The sequence below is a fragment of the Schistocerca americana genome, chromosome 3 (genome assembly GCF_021461395.2).
Source record: "Schistocerca americana isolate TAMUIC-IGC-003095 chromosome 3, iqSchAmer2.1, whole genome shotgun sequence".
Lineage (NCBI taxonomy): Eukaryota > Metazoa > Arthropoda > Insecta > Orthoptera > Acrididae > Schistocerca > Schistocerca americana.
This window is the reverse complement of record NC_060121.1, coordinates 775471875-775495663: the sequence shown is the minus strand read 5'-3', so window position 1 is coordinate 775495663 and position 23789 is coordinate 775471875. Positions and strand designations below refer to the sequence as shown.

The window sequence follows — 23789 nt, the reverse complement described above, 5'->3', positions numbered from 1 at the left end:
AATGCAGGTCCTGTTGGTGGTTAGTAGGTTTAATATGGACATGGTATGGATGGAGCCACCAGAGGGGTAGAGATTAATGCACAGCAAGGTTGCACATTGAATTGCAGAGGATCAAGTGAAGTGGATGGGAAAGAACGCGCTGAGACTGCGGAGGAATGATGATAGGGTTCTTGGCCCTGGGCCCAGGTCATCAAAGTATCATCAATTAACCTGTGTCAGACAATGGGTTGAGAGTTTTTGGGAGGCTAGGAAGGTTTCCTGTAGATGGCCCATGAACAGGTTGGCAGAGGAAAGTGCCATGCTGGTATCCGTGGCTGTGCCATGGATTTGTTTATATACCTTCCCCTCAAAGGAGAAGTAATTATGTGTGAGGATATTGTTTGTAAATTGAATGAAGTAGCGGGTTTGGAGTCTGAAGAACATTGGAAAAGGTAGCATTCGAGAACAGCAAGACCGTGGGGATGAAGGGTGTTGGTGTCAAGGGACGAGGCATCAACAATTAAGAATAGGGATCCAGGTGGTAATGGGATGGGGATAGTCAAGGCCCTGTGAAGGATGTGGTTAGAGGTGTTAGCCAACATGAACAAAACTTTCTTCAATGGGAGCACAATAACCAGCTACAATGACGCACCCAGGATTGTTGGGTTCGTAGATTTTGGGAAGCATGTAGAAGGCGGGTGTGCAGGGAATCATTGGGTGAGGATGGGGATAGATTCAAGGGAGAGATTCTAGGACAGGCCTAAGGATTTCAGTAGAGACTGGAGCTTATGTTAGACTTCTGGGGTGGGACCATTCTGGCAGAGCTGTAGGTGGAGCAGCCAGGCAGTTGTCAGAAGTCTTCGTCAGGTAGTCACTGCAGGTCACCAATCTTCTAAAAGAAAGACAGCAAATGTTTCATTCTCTTTTGTATGTGCCTATTGACAACTCAATGTTTTTGCTATTTGGTGTGCGTTCTTTCTTACTCATAAATTATTTACATTAGTATAGTACAGGAACTTGAGCTCAAGATCTAAGAAAGAAAATTTTAAAGTTTAAGCTAAGGAGGGAAGGGGAGAAAGAAAGAGAGGGAGAGGGGCATGGGGAGGGGGGAGTGTGGGAGGTTGGTTGGTTGGTTTAAAAGAAGGGGGCAGGGACCAAACTATGAACTTCCGAATAAAACAATGCCATAAGTGTGAAAATAAAACAAACGAGACTGACAACACAAAACAGAACGAAAGGAAAAATCACAAGAACGATGAAGAGCAACAAACATGTAAATGGACAAAAGGGGACAAGAAAACCACAGAAATGCAAGAAACAAGATGAAGATATTAAAACAACAAAGCAGATTACCATGTCTGGCTGACAATGAGAATAAAAAAGGAGAAGCCAGCCACTCTGCAACACATTAAAACCTCCACCGAAGAAGCACTGGGGTGCAGGACACTGAGGGACAAAGGACAGGCGCTAAAACTTAGATCAAATGATAAAACCCATCCTCACGAATAAAACGTGAAACGCTGATGAGGCGTTGTCAGATAAAATTAGCGGCAACGAGTCCGGTAACCCAAGATTCCGTCGCTGGGCATTTAAAGTGGGTCAGTGCACTAGAAGAAGGGGCCACTGTCAACTGGGTACTGCACACACACTGAGGCAGGTCTTCACGGTGCAGCAGGTAACTGTGTGTCGCCCAAGCGTGGCCAATACAGCGTGGCATGGAAGACTTCCACACATTCGTAGTCTCTTTAATGACATGCAGTTTATGTGCATACTGTTATGCCATTCCCTCTCCCAAAGCCAAAAAACCCTGCGGCGAAAGTCAGAATGCAGGTCAGGTAGAGATATGCCCATCTCTGGAAGCGGTTTCTGCATCGCCTGTTTGGCCAGCCTGTCTGCAAGTTCGTTGCCTGGGATTCCGACGTGACCTGGGGCCCAGACAAACACCACTGAACAACTGGACTGTTCCAGGGCATAGATGGGCTCCTGGATGGTTGCTACCACAGGAGGATGAGGGTAGTATTCGTCAATAACTTGTAGCCTGCTCAAGGAGTCAGTACACAAGAGAAATGACTCACCTGGGCAGGAGCGAATGTGCTCAAGAACACTAAGTACGGTCGCCAGCTCTGCAGTGAAAACACTGCAGCCACAGGGCAAGGAGTTCTGTTCTATATGTCCTCCATGAACATAGGCAAAGCCAACGTGACCATCGGCCATCAAGCCATCAGTGGAAATCACTTCACCACCCCCGTAAATGTTGAGAATTGAGAGGAACTGGCAGCAGAGAGTAAGGGTTAACTGAGTCCTTAGGGCCATGTAAAAGGACCAGGCGAAGCCGCGGTCTACGTGTACACCATGGACGTCTACGTGAATGGACCTCAAGTACAGGTGGTAAAGGGAACGAATCCAGTCTAGACGGAAGGGATTGCATGCAAACCGCAATCATTAGCCCTGACCTGGCCGCCGATATGGGAGACGGGCTGCTGCAGGCGGGAAAAGGAGATGGTAATTCGAATGCACAGAAGAACTACGAACATATGCAACTTAACTGGCGAGCAGTTGTGCATGGCTAACCTTCAATGGAGGGACTCCAGACTCCGCCAGGACACTGGTCACCGGACTCGTTCTTAAAGCGCCCTGTCGCTACGCAAACGCCACAGTGGTGCACTGGGTCTAGTAAATGCAACGCCGAGGGCACTACCGAACCATAAACCTGACTCCCATAGTCAAGACATGATTGAACAAGGGCTCTGTAGAGCTGCAGCAGCGTAGAGCAATCTGTAACCCCAGCTGGTGTTGCTCAGGCAGCAGAGGGCATTGAGGTGCTGCCAGCATTTCCACTTAAGCTGACGAAGGTGAGGTAGCCAAGTCAATCGGGCATTGAAAACCAGTCCTAAGAATCGATATGCCTCCACTACAGTGAGCGGATCATCAGTAAGATAAAGCTCTGGTTCCGGATGAACGGTACAATGCTGACAGAAGTGCATGACACACGACTTCGCGGCTGGAAACTGGAAGCCGTGGGCTAGAGTCCATGACTCCGCCTTGTGAATGGTTCCATGTAGGCGCAACTCAGCAACACCTGTACTGGAGGAGCAGTAATAAATGCAGAAGTCATCCGCATACAGAGAAGGGGACACCGACAGCCCTACAGCTGCTGCTGCTGCTATGCCGTTAATGGCCAGTAAAAATAGAGAGAGACTCAATACAGAGCCCTGTGGGACTCCATTCTCCTGGATATGGATGGAACTATGGGCGGCACCTACTTGGACATGGAAAGTACTAAGTGACAGGAAATTTTGGATAACAATTGGGAGCGGTCCTCGGAGACCCCACTTGTATAATGCGGCAAGGATATGTTGCCAGGTCGTGTCATACGCTTTTCGTAAATCAAAAAAGATGGCAAATGACAGACTCAAGGGACACAAGATTATCAGTGGTAGAGTGACCCTGGCGGAAGCCGCCCTGACATGGAGCCAGTAGGCCACATGACTCCAAGACCCAACCCAACTGCTAACACACCACACGTTCCAGCAGCCTACAAAGAACATTGATGAGGCACCAGAATGATGGTGCTCTCCTGCCATTGCGATGGAAAGACGCCATCGCACCAGATCTGGTTGAAGATGATGAGAAGATGTTGCTTGTAGTCAGATGAGAGATGTTTAATCATCTGGCTGTGGATCCGATATGGCATAGGAGCTGTGTCAGGGCAACATGCCAGGGCACTGAGGAGCTCCCACTCTGTAAATGGGTCGTTATAGGATTTACTGTGGCATGTAATGAACGAAATCACTTTCCCTTCCAGCCGCCGTTTGAGAATGCAAAAGGCTGGGGGGAGTAATTCTCCAATGCAGAGGTATGAACACAGTGTACAGCAAAGTGCTCAGCAATCGTGTTTTAGTCGGTAGATAACACGCCATTTATGTTAACACCGGGAACACCTGTTGGGGTCTGGTACCCGAAAACATGTTTGATCTTTGCCCAGACTTGGGAAGGTGATGTATGGCACCCAATGGTCAAGACATATCTCTCCCAACACTCCTATTTCCATTGTTTGGTAAGATGGCGAACGCAGTCATGGAGCCGTTTAAAGGCTATGAGATGCTCCAGGGAAGGGTGCTGCTTATGCCGCTGTAGAGCTCACCAATGCTCCTTAATTGCTTCAGTGACTGCCTTTCGCCGCAGGCACCCTAAAGAGCGAGGGATCGTGTTTTCTGCCACAGAAATGATACTTGTAATCACCTGCTAAACTATCACATCGATGTTACAGTGTGGGGGACATTCAATGGTGACAGCAGAGGTGAAAGTTCCTCAATCCGCCCTGTTTGAAGCCCATCTGGGTAGGCATCCATGGGCCTGATTCCGGGGCAGTGACAGGAAGATGGGGAAGTGGTCACTACCACACAGGTCATCAAGTGCTCTCCAGTGGATGGATGGGAAAAGGCCAGGACTGCAAACCGAGGGATCAATGGCCGAATATGTGTCATGTGCCACAATGAAATGTGTGAGGGCACCAGTATTTAAGAGGCAGAGGTCGAGTTGAGACAGTAAATTTTCAACGTTTTTGCCTAAGACAGTAAGCACAGTGCCACGAGCCATGAGCATTAATTGCAGACAGTTATTTCCTGACAGCCACAGCTTCAAGAGGGGTTTGAAGGGGCACAGGTTCACTGCATTCTGAGTTCAGGACATAGACGCAAACTCCACCTGACACTTGATTATAGTCACTAAGGTTCCTGTAATATCCCTTATAGCCATGGAGGGCAGGGTTTCACAATGCCGGGAACCAGGTTTCCTGGAGGGCAATGCAGAAAGCAGGTGTAAAGCTTAACAGTTAGCGTAGCTCAGCCAGGCAGTGCAAAAAACAACCGCAATTCCACTGGAGAATGACGTGATCGTGAGGCTGGGGAGACATGGAACATTCAATGAGGCAATTTACGCCTCAGGGTCACCTGCTGCCACCGATTTATTTCCTGAGCAGTTTGTAACCATCGTGTCTTAGGGTCCGGTGAGATCTAGGGCCTCAGCAGACGCCAGAATCTCCACCTGATCCTCAGAAGCAAAGCTTGTAGGTAGCAGAGGTGTGGGTGCCACCGCAAGTCCCTTGGTCTTGAGGGTCTTTTTTTTTATTGTTCTCACTGCTCCTTGGGTTTCTCTGGCTGGGAGAGCTTGACTGATTCAGTCTCTGGGACTGAGGATGATCGTGAAGCCCAACAAACAGCTACTTTCGGGCACTTCAGCCACTGGCAGGAGTCATCTTTCCCGCTAGCAGAAACCTGGGAAGGGAGTGACCTCAATGGACCCCTTCCTAGCGAGAGAATCCGAAGAAGACTTACACTTCTCCGGCTGAGAAGTGGGGACTGGTGTCCCCAATGGTGGAAGGGGAGGCAGTGCTCGCGAGGTAGGTGGTGTGGGAGCAACATGGAGGGAAGTGCCCCCCCACCATCAAGGGGGCAGGTGTAGTCTTCCAGGTCGGTGAGCCGACCGGAATTCACAGTACAGATGGGGTTACAACTGTTCTTGTAGTGGCGGCGTAAGAGATGGTCACAGCCAAAGGATGTAGACGCTCAAATTTCCTCTTAGCCTCAGTGTAGGTCAGTCGGTCAACCGTCTTTTATTCCATTACTTTCCTTTTGCACTGTAAAATCCTGGAGTCTGTCGAGCAAGGAGAATGATGCTCTCCGCAGTTGACACAGATGGGAGGCAGGCACATGGAGTATTGGGATGTGATGGGCATCCACAATCATGGCATGTGATGCTGGAAGTACATATGGCCAAACTTCCAGCACCTAAAGCACCGCAAAGGGGGAGGGATATATGGCTTTCATCACAGCGGTAGACCATCACCTTGACCTTCTAGGGGAATGTGTAACGCTCGAAGGCCAAGATGAAGGCACCGGTAGCAACCTGATTATCCCTCGGACCTCGATGGACACCCTGGACAAAACGAACACCTTGTCGCTCTAGTTGGCGTGCAGCTTGTCATCAGACTGAAAAAGAAGGTCCCTGTGGAATATAATACCCTGGACCATATTTAAGCTCTTATGGGGCATGATGGTAACAGAAATATCACCCAGCTCATCACAAGTGAGTTATGTCTGTGACTGGGCAGGGGATGCTGTTTTTATCAAGACTGACCCTGACTGCTTTTTGGACAAGCCCTCCACCTCCCCAAACTTGTCCTCTAAATAGTCTACAAAAAACTGTGGCTTCATCGAAGCAAATGAGTCCCCATCAGTTCTCGTACATACAAGGTACCGGGGTGAATAAGGTTCGCTGCCATCCTTAGCCCAGTGTTCCTCCCGTGGTGTGGCCAGGGAGGGAAATGATTTGGGGTCATACTTCCTTGCACTGTACTGAGACTTAGAACACTTAGAGACTGCTGATATTTGATCACCAGCAAGTGATGGCGCGGTGTGCTTCATCCCACGTCATCCGCCCTGATGCCACCCACTCTGACAAGGGGCCCTCTCCATGGGTGCCATCCAGCCACAGCAAAGGCCACCTGGTAGGATAGCTGGGAGTCCAGATGCCCCAAGGTGACAGGCATCTACTCCTTGACACGCGTGGGGAGTTAACATTGCAGGCAACAGCAGAGCGATCCCTGTGTTATCAGGGGGCTACAACCAACAGGGTACACGGAGGCCCCACCACAATGGACTGGCTACGATGCTGGATATCAGATGCAAACAAGTCCATGGTCATCATCAGCGCAGAAAGCGGCACTGCATAGTGCATGGTGGAAAACGCACTCAGGAAGGTGTCCTTGCCGAGGAGATGGAGAATGAGAAGGACTGAAATGTGAAGACGAGAAAGCAGACTACAGATCTCAAGGCATGATGGACACGGATGCACCATGTAAAGCGCCCTTCCCCAATTGGCTCGCTCTTTGGAAAAATTTTGAATAATGGAGGTCAAATCCTATAGTGGACCATAAATAAAGGCCGAAACGTGAGAGACTCCTTTTAGTCGCCTCTTACAACAGGCAGTAATACCTCGTGCTTATTCTTACCACAGACCCACAAGGGAGGGAGGGAGGGAGGGAGGGAGGGAGAGAGAGAGAGAGAGAGAGAGAGAGTGTCTGTGTTTTTCTCAACCAGCTGTGACTGCAACAGTTCTTTGCCGAAGAGTTCATTTACCCTTCAACTAAAATAACTTGTTACTGATATCTCAGTTAATATAGAGCTAGAGGCCACTTTGAATGACCTAGTGATACAACAAAAAAAAAAAAAAAAATAAAGGAACAAAGATTGTTTTGTTAGCCAGGAAGATTTCATTACGCATTAGACCCCCCAACTTCTTTGTATTGACACCTCCAACCCTATTTGGTAGGTTTTCCAATGTCTTTATTGCAGTATGCACATTGACTACACTGACCTAGAAACTTCATGTTTGCACCATCATATTTCACGTCATGATTATATTTGAGGCAATGTTCAGCTACCTCTGATTTGCTTGGTTGTTTTAGTGGGCTGTGTTGCTAATGTTCTTTGCATCTCTCCTCAACTGTTCTAATAGTCTGCCTCATGTAAGAAATGTCACATTCACATGGAATGTGATACACATGCGGCTTCTGTAGACCCAGATGTCTTTAACATTGAAAGGAAGACTTTTAATCTTTTTTAATGGGAGAGAAATACACTGGATGCCATGTTTCCAAAAAAGTCTACCAATCTTCTGGATATTGGGTCAGCATAAGACAGACAGCTAGTACTGGCTTCTCTTCCTCCGTCAGTGTCTCAACCCATTTTTCTGGTGTTATTAATTTTGACTCTAACACCTGCTCAGTTTGACAACCTGAATACCCACTCCTTCCTCTCCGGGGGACACCACCTTGACGAAGCACTGTCCGTGCAGGTGGAGAGGCTTACATATCCATGGGAAGCTGAGGGCTATGCCGAAGGTAGAGGACCTACTGCCAGAAGGCCTCAGCCGATGGATCAGACTAAGAGTGTCCCACAACATCCCATCTTACCTATCCACTCCTAGTCCTACCCTATTCCCTGACCCAACCCAAGGTGTGATGTGATCCGTACTGAGGGGTGCGTGGCACATGGGAAGATGTGTCACAAATGGAGCCTCAGGGATACCGGGCGACCTTCCTGAGTAATTAGCCTTACATCGCGCAGGGTATTCATGGTGTGGACCTTCTAGATCCCCAAATCTCGTGGGACCAACTTGGACACGACTACAGAAAAAGAAACTGAGGGGCAAATTGAGACATCAGATACCCAAACATTGGGGACTGAACTGATGGAAGGCATTTCCACTACTGAATCAGGGTCTATACCTGACCCAGAAGTGGGAACTGTAACCGAGAAGCTAGACCAGATTAAGATCAAAGGCTTGTCTGTGGCCCAAAGGAGGAAGCTACTCAGGGAACAGAGGGAAAAGGAAGGAAAACAATGGCATCCTAAACACAAGTGGAGGAAAGTAAAGGGACTAGAACCCAAAACCCCAGGAAAAAACTGTCTCAGGTCGAAGGGGACACGCAGACCCCCGCAATGTCAAAGACACGTAGGAAGTGGATAAGGGAGGAATCAAAGACTCCCTCCTCCCTGAATAAGTGAGTCCAGAAAAAACCGAGGCAAGAAATAGGGGAAACAGACCTATAGTACTGCAGTCTCGGTTTTTAGGATGGCAGTTATCCAGGAAGTTTATCCACTGGTGGCCATTACCTCGTAGCAGGAGGAACTAGTACAGATGGCCCTCTCTGAAAAGACTGGGGGGAGGGGGGGGTGGGGAGGCACTGGCCCAGATCCCAACTTCAGCAGAGTCTATCTAGATCGTGGGGGACTGTGACGGGGTGCACACAGTAGAATGGCTCAAGGACAAGGTGCCCATGATATCCCCATGGGAAGATGCGAAGCTGCTGGTCAAGATGGCAGCGGAGCTTCTTAAGACCGCAAAGATATCATTATGGGTACCCACAATCCTTAAGGAAGTCTCTCCCAAGACTATGTTCGGGAAAATAGGGACCCAGAACCCAAAAGTCCCGACAGAAGACTGGAGAGTGATTAACCAGAAGGTTGCTCCGGAAGGATGAACCCTGGTGGTGGAGGTTGGTGAGAAGTCCCTGAAAGCGATGCAGGAGCAGGACCAGAAACTGTTTTTAGGGTTCTCGCAGGTCACCATCAGGGTTCTCAAAGACCTCAAAGATGGCAGTAAGAAAAAAATTTATACAAAGGTGGTGTATCAGACCTCGGGGGCACTGGAGGTAAGCTGATCTATGCTAGGAATCTAAGAAACTCGAAAACATGCATCTATGTTAGAAATGGCATTTCTTTCATGCCAATGATGGATTTCTGCTCTAGGGACTTAGTGACCATCACAATGCAGCAATGTGAGGAAGGTATCATGAGGGAAATTATTTTGGCCTCAGCAGACCTTCCTTACGAAGACAGTTCTCCCACTCCCTTGGAGGTGAGGAGACTGGTAGAGACTTGCCATCGGCAAGATGACCAACTGCTGGTGGGGTGCGACGCCAATGCCCACAACCTAGTGTGGGGCAGCAAGGACACCAACAGTAGAGGTGAGTACCTTCTTGAATTCCTCTTAGTTAACAACTTAGAGGTCCTGAATAGGGGCAATGAAACTACATTCAGGAATAACAGAAGGGAATAAGTAATTGACATAACATTTGGTTCCATGACAATGGGTAGCTATGTCAAACAATGGCATGTGGTGTTGGAGCCTTCCTCATTGGACAACATGTACACTCTTTGACATAAAACTCGACCAGCGGCCGGCCGCTTCAGAGGCTAAGTCCGCGCCGATCGCAGTATCGGACAAATAAACTGACCAACTCGCTAATTCTCTAAGTCTGGCTATCTGCACAATCTGGCAACACTGTAGACTGCGGCTCTTCCTGTAGGAAGTCTTGTCCGATGTTAGAGAAAACGTAGCCTGTTTACGCCCCTGGTCTAGTGGTAGCATGTGTTCTTTCTGTGTATGCTGTCTGTGGATCGATACCAGCTGGGGAAAACCATTTTTATAACCTCTTCTGTCTGAATGGTGAAGATGTGAATTTAATGGTAGGGCAGATTCAATCTATTGTACTTTCTGACACACCGATAGCAAAATTTTTTCCGGTAACCATTTTGCAGCAGATTTCTCGAAGACTGTCCTCCTCTGGATGCTGTATGTGGCAAAGCTCTGGGATCCACTTGCTGGCTACCGGCAACGTCTTTGGTGACAGCAGCGGCGCTGCACTCCCCTGTTCTTTATCGAAAGAGCCTGCTACCGCTCATCGCTTTTGATAATTTAAAATGCTTTATTATTACTAAATGTTGCTCCACAGAAAATTTCTACGATTTCCATTCATGCTCAATAGCAACGAAGATTACTGTATTAAACTAATCGGCAAGAGCTGAGTATGGCCTGAAATTAATTTTATAGACTGGGACGAAATTAAACTAACACACTACATTCGATGAATTTATAAATGCTTCATACCTCGCTTCTTTTTCTTCCAAAGTCAATTATTTGTGCAACTTTTGGCCAATATTCGGATGTTTTCGTCAAGGCAGAGTGAGCGTCTGTAGTGTAAAGTGTATTATAGTTTCTGTTTCATTCCTTGTGGTAAGTCTATGCGATAAGCTGTGTGAATACCTTGCAATGCATGCTCTGTAGCAGTGCAGGAACACTGCATATTTCGAGTTCGATGTATGGTTTCATGAAGTATTTAACGTTGATTGGAAGTGATAGTTAATGTCATCAGATTTAAACCAGAAAGAGTTATTGTTTTTGAGGTTTCAGAGAACGGAAAGGAGTTGCTAATGCCGGTGTCAGAAAAACTCTACAGTTAAATGCTATTGCAAAAATTTATAGGAGAGGAAGTATATTAATGATCATGTTCACTTCATAAACAACCTCCTGACATGTTAGACCTATATGATGAACAAAGCTAAAATTCGTATCTTTGACAGTCGGTTTGAATCTTTTCCGAAACTAGTTTACAGTGAAGCACCTTGGCATTTGCAAAGTAGACACCCGTGATATTAACATACTTTACTAAGTCGAAATTGCACGAAGATTTGTGTGTAAAGGAATTCCTCAGATTTCGTGTAAGGAATTTTTACTTGCACTTTGCAACTCCATTAATTAAAATGGAATATAAGAAGGTCGTGTACAGCGGCTTTCTCTGAGATTGGAACTGCCATCTTATATAGCACTATCATTGCAACGCATAAGGTAACTACTGAGCTAATGACACACTGGCCCAAACAGGCGGACTACAGTCATTGCGATATTGCCTGAGCCTCAAAGCGCAACATTAAACACACAAACAGGTGTTACGTATGTGAAGTACGCCGTTTTTGGAGTCCAGAAATTAAATATACTTTCTAAGTGTCTCGTCTTACAGTGGATTATATCGCATGAGTATTCGATGTGAAAAATGAACGCCATGTCAATTTAGCGAGGTCATACTGGGCTACACCCGGAAGTAAATGAACTATCACAGCGTTGACAAATATTTGCTACGACGTTGCCTATTCTCAGCTCTCTTACGAGGCAGCTCTTCAGCGAAATGCTTGTCGTGATTGTCCGATACGGTTCTTCAGAGGGGAGATGTGCGCGCATGTTTGGTTTTTATGCGGCATTCTCTCCTGATAGTTTATGACGTCACCTTGTGGGCTAAGTATACATTTGAGGCATTTAATTATCATTAATCCAGAATGATACAAGTTTCAGCTTCCGGCGTGGGAGAAGGCTGTTGACAACTGACATTATGTCATTTCAACGTAGGAAATCAAAATGGGTGATTCAGTGTTTCTCATCGGCATAAAGCATGTAAAATAATTTTCCGTAACGTTCATAATCATCTCAAACTACAGATGAAGTAAAAATACATCTGAAGCTTATCTGAATTGAATATAATGTAAGATAGCAAACGCTTTGCACCTCGATGTCGAATGTGTCCACGTGCAATCTTTTGCAGCATACATATAGAATGACACGATTACCACGAGAATGAAGAAATATGTTGGTAGGGATGGAAGCAAAAAGAGACACAGTCAACAAATATTCGATTCCTCATGGTATTCATTTCATTTGAGATGGATAATGAGGAAGTCTGCGTCATCATACATTTCCTCCTCGAAATCTGTAGGCTCTATTATATACTAAGTAGATTGACCATTGTTTCCATAATGTTACCCTCTTATTTGGCCCCTAAATGATCAATAAATTCCAAATGCATGTCTCTGAATGAAAGTAGTTGTTTGAACCTTTCCTGCGTTGTTTTTTTGTGCTTTTTTGCTTGTAATTCATGAAGTACACCACTGTGCCTCAAATCCTCCCCCCCCCCCCCCCCAGCCCCCCAGAGGGTTAGGTCTCAAAACTAAACCGTTTATTATCCAATGGCATAATTTACTCAGGCAGCTTCAGCACAAAACTATCAAACAAAGTCTTCCATTTACAGTTGCAACACTCTAACCAGCAGCTGACGCAAGTATGATCCACGGTCATGGTCTAAAATTAGCAGCTCTCTGCTACTGTGGCAAAGTCCGTACTACATTTTCGATCCCGCAGCATCAGTTTCTCTGGTAACACTTTGTTAAATCAACAGGAGTAGTTGCATAGTTGTGTCAGCATATCTGTCCTCCCATTGTCAACTTTATGTATCTCACTTCTCCTGTAGCGTTGACCATGTGGTGCCGAAGTAAGGGAGTGTATTCTGCATGACGTAACATTCAGTTTTCCCATCATTTTCCCATCATTTTCATGTGCATCGATACCAAATAGGGATGTGAAAACTCTTGCGAGTGAGAGAATAACAATAATAATCGTAATAAGATCGAGTGTATAATGAGTGAAGTTTATTGCAATGCAGAACGAGAATGGATGTGTTCCAGAATGAGATTTTCAGTCTGCAGCGGAGTGTGCGCTGATATGAAACTTCCTGGCAGATTAAAACTGTGTGCCCGACCGAGAATGGATGTGAAAATAAAAATCTATAAAAATAGGTTGATCGTTGAATTGGCACAATGCAAATATCTTCTTAGCATTTAATTACTGAATTTAGTTCTGGATGTTTGCAGAGAAAAAGAAAAATTCCGTACTTCTCGCTAGAGTAATATAATGTGAACCAGCAACTACGCTTTCCTTAGAACACGACTCAAGCAGGTCCCCAAGTAGCTACCAAGGCATTGTGGCATACTGACCCTGACATTGCTCTGATGATGGTTAGTGCAGATAGTTCCGATTATGAAATACAAAACTTGTTGCAGGTTAGTTCCTAGGATTGTAATATTAAATTTGCGATGTGAAGACTATCCAGATTACTTGTCAATATAAAAAGACAATATTATGGGAATTGAGCATGGTCCCTTGGCCACTTCCTCTTTTCCACCCGTTACAGCCCCTTTGCTGGTATTCTTTCCACTAGCGTCTAGCTGTTCTTGCCGGTACTCTGTACTTGACACGACCACTCGCATCATGTGATGTGATGAGCAGTGTGCCCAGTCACGTGGTGTTTGTGTTGACGAAATAGGAATGCTGCGGCAGCCACTGTCATGTAGAAATAGCAGTCGGTCTTGACCATCATCACATCACTCGACTACCCAAAAACTGACTCCCATTCTCAAATCCAATGAAACTAGTGAAATCTGTGTTACCCAACTTTTTATCATCACAAATCACCCTTCCCACACGTTACCAGACTCGAAAGCATTCATGAAATGAGTTTTTCGAAAAGCATAAATCACTTCTGCATCTTGTGACATAAAACGTGGGCATTGTTACTGCTCACAGTATTGTATTCCAGGACTTGCTGCCAGCAGGCCCTTCTTCAGAAGTGGTCCTTTGTATTTTCGAATCGGTGCTCAAATGATTTGATGCTCTACATCAAGTCAGAGCTTTATGGTTGTCTAACTTACGGTGTGACAAACACACGATATAACGCTTTAGGAAATCTCTAAGGTAGGAATCAATGAGAAAAGTTCGAAACCATTTCAGCACGTCATCAAGGAATGGACTGAAATTAAAATTAGTGATGGCCGCAAGCAAAACGCTACCTAACGTGACCAGATATTCTATCAATTACACGTTGGAAATAGTTCCCATATGAGTACACTGATGCTTTTGTGTCAAGATCACATTTTGGTCTATCAGGAACTAAATGCGATGGAAACTGGTCTAACTTCACGGCACTACATCAAACCCTCCCCACCCTTGTTATGGTCAACTTGCTCCTCTTAATACTATTTTCTTTCATTTGTTCTGAAGTGTGCTGCAAATTTAAAGGCTCATTCAGCGGTTCTGAGAGCTTTTATAAGCACAGTTTCCTGATTGCATCGTGGTAAACATTACATATAGATGTTATTTCTCTTTCCTTGGTGTATAGCCTTTAATAAAAGGGTAATGAGCAGTAGTAAAATTAAGTAAGGCTAATCAGAGGAAATGAGATGATGGTAGTCATAGGTATGGTTTCCCATGTGGACAGCAAAATAACTGCTGCAGCAGAAGTAAGAAGGATATGAAATGTTGTCTGGAAATAGAAACAATAGCTTTATTGAAAAAGAAAACCTGCTACATCTGAAAATTAATTCAAATATCAAGGTGTATACTCCGAAAGTATTTCGCTCATTTCCTGCTGTTATTTGATGATGTAGGTAATAGTCGGTACGCATGAACAATGGTAATAAATGGGCTTTAACCATGATACGAGTCACAGATGTGGGAATATTACTGAGAGGGTTAACAGTTAGATTTTCTGCTCTTTTTAGACATGCAGGCATACAGCCATATCTGTCATTCAGATTGCATTGTATCCCCATCCATTCGCGAAGAATTCCTGCTAAGAAAACGGAATCTTCTTGCCACTAACATAGTCAAGGACTCATGACGTCGTACACCTTATTTGGCAACTGTGTTGGTATGAGAATGATTTGCGGCTGTGGGACTGTGTTTTATCTGCTACATCCATTTAATATTTTCTTGTCATATCGATCAAATATTGTGAATAATGACCACAGAAGGAGTGGTTTTGAGTTAGGAAATGTATTTCAGTTCAAAATAGTCATTTCATGCAAGAGGTGGCCCTACTTTCATGTTTCACGTTGCGAGCTGTATACGTCAGCAACGATTATGGTAAGGGCAGTATTTACTACTGTGAGAACAAGGCACTGCTACAGTAAAGTGCTCAATTTACATAACTATAGCTGTTTTTTTACATTAGATCCAGTTTTTCTGCAAGAGCTTTATCTTATCAATTCCTTCCGCTAGAGCTCTTTTTTAAGTTCTAATGCCTAAGGGACCAAACTGCTAGGGTCATCAGTCCCTAGACGTAGAAACTACTTACACCAACTAACTTTTTCTATGGACAACACACATTTCCATGCCCCGGGGAGGACTAGAAGCTCCAGTGGAAGCAGCCGTGAAATTTGTGACATGGCGCCCCAGCCAGCGCGGCCACCCCGCGCAGCAACTGTTATTCAAAAGGCCACAACTGCGAGACTATTCCAACCCTCGGACTCATGTGTGTTCTGGAAACCTCTCTGGATTTGGGACAGTAGTATTCTTCGCGAATACCAATTTACACCAACAACAAAACAAGACTAACCCCCCAGAAGAGACTAGAATTAACTGTTAGTGACACGAATTTGTGTTGTTTACACCGCGCGACCGCTGCGGTCAGAGGTTCGAATCCTGCCTCAGGTATGGATGTGTGTGCTGTCCTTAGATTGGTTAGGTTTAAGTAGTTCTAAATCCTAGGGGACTGATGACCTTAGAAGTTGAATCCCATAGTGCTCAGAGCCATTTTTTTGTATTGTTTACATCACCTCGGTGTCAAACAAGAAGTTAACAGTTACTGAAGCAATAAACAAGGTTATTATTGATGTATTAACTCTGGCAGCTATGAACATAAAAATGTATGAAAATGCACATCAGTGCATTTTCCCATTGTTTCCTTTCTTCTTCAATAATCTATTACATTCATTGTGAATCTGCCAAATGAAAAAATGGTTCAAATGGCTCTGAGCAGCATGGGACTTAACATCTGTGGTCATCAGTCCCCTAGAACTTAGAACTACTTAAACCTAACTAACCTAAGGACATCATACACATCCACACCCGAGGCAGGATTCGAACCTGCGACCGTAGCGGTCACGCGGTTCCAGACTGAAGCACCTAGAACCGCACGGCCACACCGGCCGGCCCGCCAAATGATTTCGATGTGTTGGACTACTACCCATAATAACACCTGACATTCTAGTATGTATAACAAATTTCACTGAAGCTGATCAGTATAAGTACACAATTCATTCGTAGAATTCAGTGGTGTAATGTGCTATCGGGTTGGCGTCTGGCAGCGCAGCACTACTAGGACCGACACAAACAGCTTGTAGATAGCAGTGAGGCCTTTGTGATCTGTCCAATGCTTTCTTCATATTGCTACTGTCTTTGGTACTTGGCAGGCCTTTTGAAAGTGTTGGGCACGCCTGTGGTCATTCACTCTCTTTCAGCACTGGTGGCGTGGAACAATGCTCAATTCCCATAATTTTGTCTTTTTACTTTGATGAGTCATCTGGATAGTCATCACGTTCATGTGCCATCTACATCACAAATATAATATTACGATCCTAGGAACTAACCTGCAATAAGTTTTGTATTTCATAATTGGAACTATCTGCATTAACCATCATCAGAGCAATGTCAGGGTCAGAATGCAGCAATGCCTGGGTAGCTACTTGGGGACCTGCTTGAGTCGTGTTCTAAGGAAAGCGTAGTTGCTGGTTCACATTATATTACTCTAGCGAGAAGTACGGAATTTTCCTTTTTCTCTGCAAACATCCAGAACTAAATTCAGTAATTAAATGCTAAGAAGATATTTGCATTGTGCCAACTCAACGATCAACCTATTTTTATAGATTTTTATTTTCACATCCATTCTCGGTCGGGCACACAGTTTTAATCTGCCAGGAAGTTTCATATCAGCGCACACTCCGCTGCAGACTGAAAATCTCATTCTGGAAACATCCATTCTCGTTCTGCATTGCAATAAACTTCACTCATTATACGTTCGATCTTATTACGATTATTATTGTTATTCTCTCACTCGCAAGAGTTTTCACATCCCTATTTGGTATCGATCCACATGAAAATGATGGGAAAATGATGGGAAAACTGAATGTTACGTCATGCAGAATACACTCCCTTACTTCGGCACCACATGGTCAACGCTACAGGAGAAGTGAGATACATAAAGTTGACAATGGGAGGACAGATATGCTGACACAACTATGCAACTACTCCTGTTGATTTAACAAAGTGTTACCAGAGAAACTGATGCTGCGGGATCGAAAATGTAGTACGGACTTTGCCACAGTAGCAGAGAGCTGCTAATTTTAGACCATGACCGTGGATCATACTTGTGTCAGCTGCTGGTTAGAGTGTTGCAACTGTAAATGGAAGACTTTGTTTGATAGTTTTGTGCTGAAGCTGCCTGAGTAAATTATGCCATTGGATAATAAACGGTTTAGTTTTGAGACCTAACCCTCTGGGGGGCTGGGGGGGGGGGGGGGGGGGGGGGGGAGGATTTGAGGCACAGTGGTGTACTTCATGAATTACAAGCAAAAAAGCACAAAAAAACAACGCAGGAAAGGTTCAAACAACTACTTTCATTCAGAGACATGCATTTGGAATTTATTGATCATTTAGGGGCCAAATAAGAGGGTAACATTATGGAAACAATGGTCAATCTACTTAGTATATAATAGAGCCTACAGATTTCGAGGAGGAAACGTATGATGACGCAGACTTCCTCATTATCCATCTCAAATGAAATGAATACCATGAGGAATCGAATATTTGTTGACTGTGTCTCTTTTTGCTTCCATCCCTACCAACATATTTCTTCATTCTCGTGGTAATCGTGTCATTCTATATGTATGCTGCAAAAGATTGCACGTGGACACATTCGACATCGAGGTGCAAAGCGTTTGCTATCTTACATTATATTCAATTCAGATAAGCTTCAGATGTATTTTTACTTCATCTGTAGTTTGAGATGATTATGAACGTTACGGAAAATTATTTTACATGCTTTATGCCGATGAGAAACACTGAATCACCCATTTTGATTTCCTACGTTGAAATGACATAATGTCAGTTTCAACAGCCTTCTCTCATGTCGGAAGCTGAAACTTGTATCGTTCTGGATTAATGATAATTGAATACCTCAAACGTACACACAGCCCACAAGGCGACGTCAGAAACTATCAGGAGAGAACGCCGCACGTCTCCCCTCTGAAGAACCGTATCGGACAATCACGACTAGCATTTCGCTGAAGAGCTGCCTCATAAGAGAGCTGAGAATAGGCAACGTGGTAGCAAATATTTGTAAACACTGTGATAGTGCATTTACTTCCGGGTGTAGCCCGGTGTTATCTCGCAAAATTCACATGGCGTTAGTTTTTCACATCGAATACTCATACAATATAATCCACTGAGACACTTAGGAAGTATATTTCATTTCTGGACTCCAAGAACGGCGTTCTTTACATAAGTAACACCTGTTTGTGTGTATAATGTTGCACTTTGAGGCTCAGGCAATATCGCAATGACTGTAGTCCGCCTGTTAGGGCCAGTGTGTCGTTAGCTCAGTGCCAATCCCCTGTTAGCAGCGGTGGGGTGGGGTCGTTGGGCCTGTGTCCCCCTGTTAGCGCACTGCGCGCGGGTGTGTTTACTGTTTACCTTCCGCTGCGGCGAGTGTCACGCGTCCGTGTCTCGGTAGTGCCATGGCGCACTCGTATCGCAAGTCCACAATTAAGACCACATTTCAAGCGGACTATGCAAGACCTTGACATTGAACGTTTCATCCGGGAAGAACTTCATATTGCACCTCAAGACATCATTGGGATCCACTTTTCTATAACACAAAGTGTTGTCTACATAAAACTGATCAATGAAAAGGCTTGCACTGATGTTGTGTGCCGACACGCTCATGGACTTAAATTTAAGCATTCTGACGGTCACATAGGAACTGTCACAATTGGCCACGCTGGATTAGGCCTTCGCACTCTGAGGGTCTTCGAGCTGCCATTTATTAAAGTCCCGCCAGATGTTGTGATGACAGCTTTCAAACCGTGCGGCAACGTGCTAAGCCACTTGGCTGAAAAATGGCAAATGTTTGAGACGTACCCCGCCTTAAATGGTGTGCGACAAATTAAGATTGAACTGACGAAGCATGTGCCATCCTATTTAGTAATTGACGGCTGCAGAGCCATTGTCATGTACAACGGACAACCGCATACTTGCGCCGGCTGTGGGCCAGGAAGGACATGTCCGATCGGCCTGCATTCAATGCTGACTGACTCAGACACCAGTTGGTGAAGTTCCATCCCCGGCGACGCCTACTTCACTCCCCATCACGTATGCAGCGGCTGCAACCACAACAGCTCCTGCCCAGGATCGTAACACCTTATTGCAGTCAGTGGTCGATGACAGTGTAGCGGATGGCATATCCTCCTCTACGACATCATCGGCAGACTTGCCTCAAGACGGTGATCAATTGTGCCACCAAGACGAGCCTAAAGAAAAGATGGAAGTAGAAACGGAAATTGTCCCGACCTCTGCCTTCCTACCAATGGAGAACGCATCAGATGATTGTCGCCCTCACTCTGACACAGAACGACATGTCCGGAAACAACAGTCCCCTCGAAAACGCAAGAAACAGCGCCATACGCCATCCGATGATTGCCTGCTTCAGATGTGTAACCCGGACGAACATCCGGCGTCGGACGACACTCAGGACTCTACCAGCACAACTCACCCTTCCCATCACGATGCTACAGCAGATACAATTTCTGAGCCTCGGTCTGACTACATCACTTCTGCTACTGAACATGCGTGCAAGCGCTCTACTGACAGCACTAATCAACAGTTACCAATTGCTGCATCTGATTCTTGGCCGGATGATGTCGAGGATGAGTCACTGCACCAGGAGGATGCCGAAGGCAGAGATGCTCCCTCGGCTGTACCCAGCACCTACCAACCACAGTGACTACGGCTGTATTGTCAGCCTCTGTGGAGCCACCCCTGCTGCCCACACCTGGCGTCCTACACAACACAGTTGCTGACCTGGCTGACCAAACATACCATCTAGCGATGATTAACATCAACAACATACGTGCCCGACATAAACTAGCAATGCTATAGGATCTACTCAACGCGGCAGACATCGACATTGCGCTCCTTCATGAGGTGTATGTCGCAGACTTCAAGGAACCCTATGGCTACAAGACTTGGGTCTCACATGCGTCTGCCAATGGCAGTGGTGTGGCGATCCTCCTCCGCGAAGGTATATCTGCAGTAGACGTTGAGTATCTCCCTGACGCCAGAGGAATGGCTCTTACTATCCAAGGAGTCAAACTTATTAACATCTATGCACCGTCAAGATCTGGTCGGCGTCACGAACGATCCACCTTTTTCGCTCATACAATCATGCCCCTCTTTATGGGCCATCAGGACGCCATGAAAATCGGATGGGACTTCAACTGTAGCCAAGCACCTAAGGATCAGTTACCACATGATTCTCCCTGCGCATAATTTACGACAATTATAAATAATCTTCAGTTGGTAGACTCGTGGGAACATGTTTGTGGCGATCGGCCCGGATTTACTCACTACACCAGCCATTCCTCCAGCCGCATCGACCGGATTTACATCTCGCGCTCCATAGCTGTCTACATCTACATCTACATCTACATTGATACTCCGCAAGCCACCCAACGGCGTGTGGCGGAGGGCACTTTACGTGCCACTGTCATTACCTCCCTTTCCTGTTCCACTCGCGTATGGTTCGCGGGAAGAACGACTGTCTGAAAGCCTCCGTGCGCGCTCTAATCTCTCTAATTTTACATTCGTGATCTCCTCGGGAGGTATAAGTAGGGGGAAGCAATATATTCGATACCTCATCCAGAAATGCACCCTCTCGAAACCTGGCGAGCAAGCTACACCGCGATGCAGAGCGCCTCTCTTGCAGAGTCTGCCACTTGAGTTTATTAAACATCTCCGTAATGCTATCACGGTTACCAAATAACCCTGTGACGAAACGCGCCGCTCTTCTTTGGATCTTCTCTATCTCCTCCGTCAGACCGATCTGGTATGGATCCCACACTGATGAGCAATACTCAAGTATAGGTCGAACGAGTGTTTTGTAAGCCACCTCCTTTGTTGATGGACTACATTTTCTAAGCACTCTCCCAATGAATCTCAACCTGGTACCCGCCTTACCAACAATTAATTTTATATGATGATTCCACTTCAAATCGTTCCGCACGCATACTCCCAGATATTTTACAGAAGTAACTGCTACCAGTGTTTGTTCCGCTATCATATAATCATACAATAAAGGATCCTTCTTTCTATGTATTCGCAATACATTACATTTGTCTATGTTAAGGGTCAGTTGCCACTCCCTGCACCAAGTGCCTATCCGCTGCAGATCTTCCTGCATTTCGCTGTAATTTTCTAATGCTGCAACTTCTCTGTATACTACAGCATCATCCGCGAAAAGCCGCATGGAACTTCCGACACTATCTACTAAGTCATTTATATATATTGTGAAAAGCAATGGTCCCATAACACTCCCCTGTGGCACGCCAGAGGTTACTTTAGCGGTTGTAGACGTCTCTCCATTGATAACAACATGCTGTGTTCTGTTTGCTAAAAACTCTTCAATCCAGCCACACAGCTTGTCTGATATTCCGTAGGCTCTTACTTTGTTTATCAGGCGACAGTGCGGAACTGTATCGAACGCCTTCCGGAAGTCAAGAAAAATAGCATCTACCTGGGAGCCTGTATCTAATATTTTCTGGGTCTCATGAACAAATAAGGCGAGTTGGGTCTCACACGATCGCTGTTTCCGGAATCCATGTTGATTCCTACATAGTAAATTCTGGGTTTCCAGAAATGACATGATACGCGAGCAAAAAACATGTTCTAAAATTCTACAAGAGATCGACGTAAGAGATATAGGTCTATAGTTTTGCGCATCTGCTCGACGACCCTTCTTGAAGACTGGGACTATCTGTGCTCTTTTCCAATCATTTGGAACTCTCCGTTCCTCTAGAGACTTGCGGTACACGGCTGTTAGAAGGGGGGCAAGTTCTTTCGCGTACTCTGTGTAGAATCGAATTGGTATCCCGTCAGGTCCAGTGGACTTTCCCCTATTGAGTGATTCCAGTTGCTTTTCTATTCCTTGAACACTTATTTCGATGTCAGCCATTTTTTCGTTTGTGCAAGGATTTAGAGAAGGAACTGCAGTGCGGTCTTCCTCTGTGAAACAGCTTTGGAAAAAGGTGTTTAGTATTTCAGCTGTGGGGACAAGAGCTGCCGAAGTTTGGCCCACAGCTTTTTCTGACCACGAGGCCTACATCAGCGCCATTACCCTCGGCCGCCAGAAGGTATGGCACAGCCGTGGTCCTGGGAAGTTGAACGTTGCCCACCTAGCTTCTCAGGAATGCCGCCACCTTATAGAGCACACGTGGACTCTTGTAGCTGCCGGCGTGGCACCTACCGGTCTACACTGTCGTGGTGGTTACTCTGCGCCAAACCAGTCCTCCGGAAGACCCTGATAGGGTACGGCCAAGATGTTGCAGCATGGAAGAGACATACCATGGACTTTTACTACAGCATCTTAAGGGAATGTACAACACTGCCATACTCACCTGCACGGCAGGTGACGGTGAACCATGCCAAGGCACAGTTCATCAGATTAACACGTTGCCACCTTGAGGGTGCGATCGTCAGAGTGCGCACTCAAGACAGAGTGGCCCAGGAGGAACCGTCCATGTACCACGTCATTGCAGAACGACGGCGCTGACGCAGGACACGGATCCAAGCTATCACGATGGAAGACGGACGACGCCTTGATATCCAGCGCGACAAAGGAAACGCCCTTCATGCTCACTTCACTAGACTGTACTCGGAACATCGACATCCCCTAGAGATTATCGCCGAAGTATCTCAACTCACTTATGGCACGATCTGTCCGACAGCGGCAGCGGATTGACTGCAGATGTATCAGAAGAGGAAATCATTGAAGCAATACACGCTGGGGTGCTCATAAGTCCCCGGGACCTGATGGCCTTCCTCTGGAATTTTATCAGACATATGCCGGCTGCGGTGGTCTAGCGGTTCTAGGCGCGCAGTCCGGAACCGCGCGACTGCTACGGTCGCAGGTTCGAATCCTGCCTCGGGCATGGATGTGTGTGATGTGCTTAGGTTAGTTAGGTTTAAGTAGTTCTAAGTTCTAGGGGACTGATGACCACAGTAGTTAAGTTCCATAGTGCTCAGAGCCAATTGAACCATTTTTTTATCGGACATATCAACAATTGCTGGCACCAGCATGGACTGATATTTGCCGCGATCTTATGTCTCCCACGACGCAGATCCCTGGGGCTTTCCTAGAAGGACTGATTGTGCCCATACACAAACCACGAGGCGGATCCAGGATCAGTGACTATCGGCCCTTGACCTTACTCAACAGTGACTTGAAGATTTTCACCCAGCTTCTGGCGGCACACCTAAAGCGATCAGTACGATATGGTGTGTCGCAGGACCAGGCATCGTTAGGTGGTGACCATAATATTCGCACTGCATTGTGCCGATATAGAGATATGGTCGCGCTAGCCAAAGCTTGCCAACTGCCAGGAGTTTTGGCCTCACTCAACTTTAGCCAGGCCTTTGACAGAGTCGACCACACATTTTTGATGGAGGTACTGCGACACATGGGGTATCCGGACATCATAGTTAATGTACTGATGCGTCTCCTACGCGGCGAAACGTCCAAGGTGTTATAT

General features: G+C 45.9%; 1 protein-coding gene across 1 annotated transcript in view; it reads right to left on the bottom strand.

Moving 5' to 3' along the window:
- The window catches only part of LOC124605223 (syntaxin-7), a 96466-nt gene that overhangs the window by 60539 nt on the left and 12138 nt on the right, over positions 1 to 23789 (bottom strand). The gene's annotated exons all lie outside the window — the stretch shown is intronic.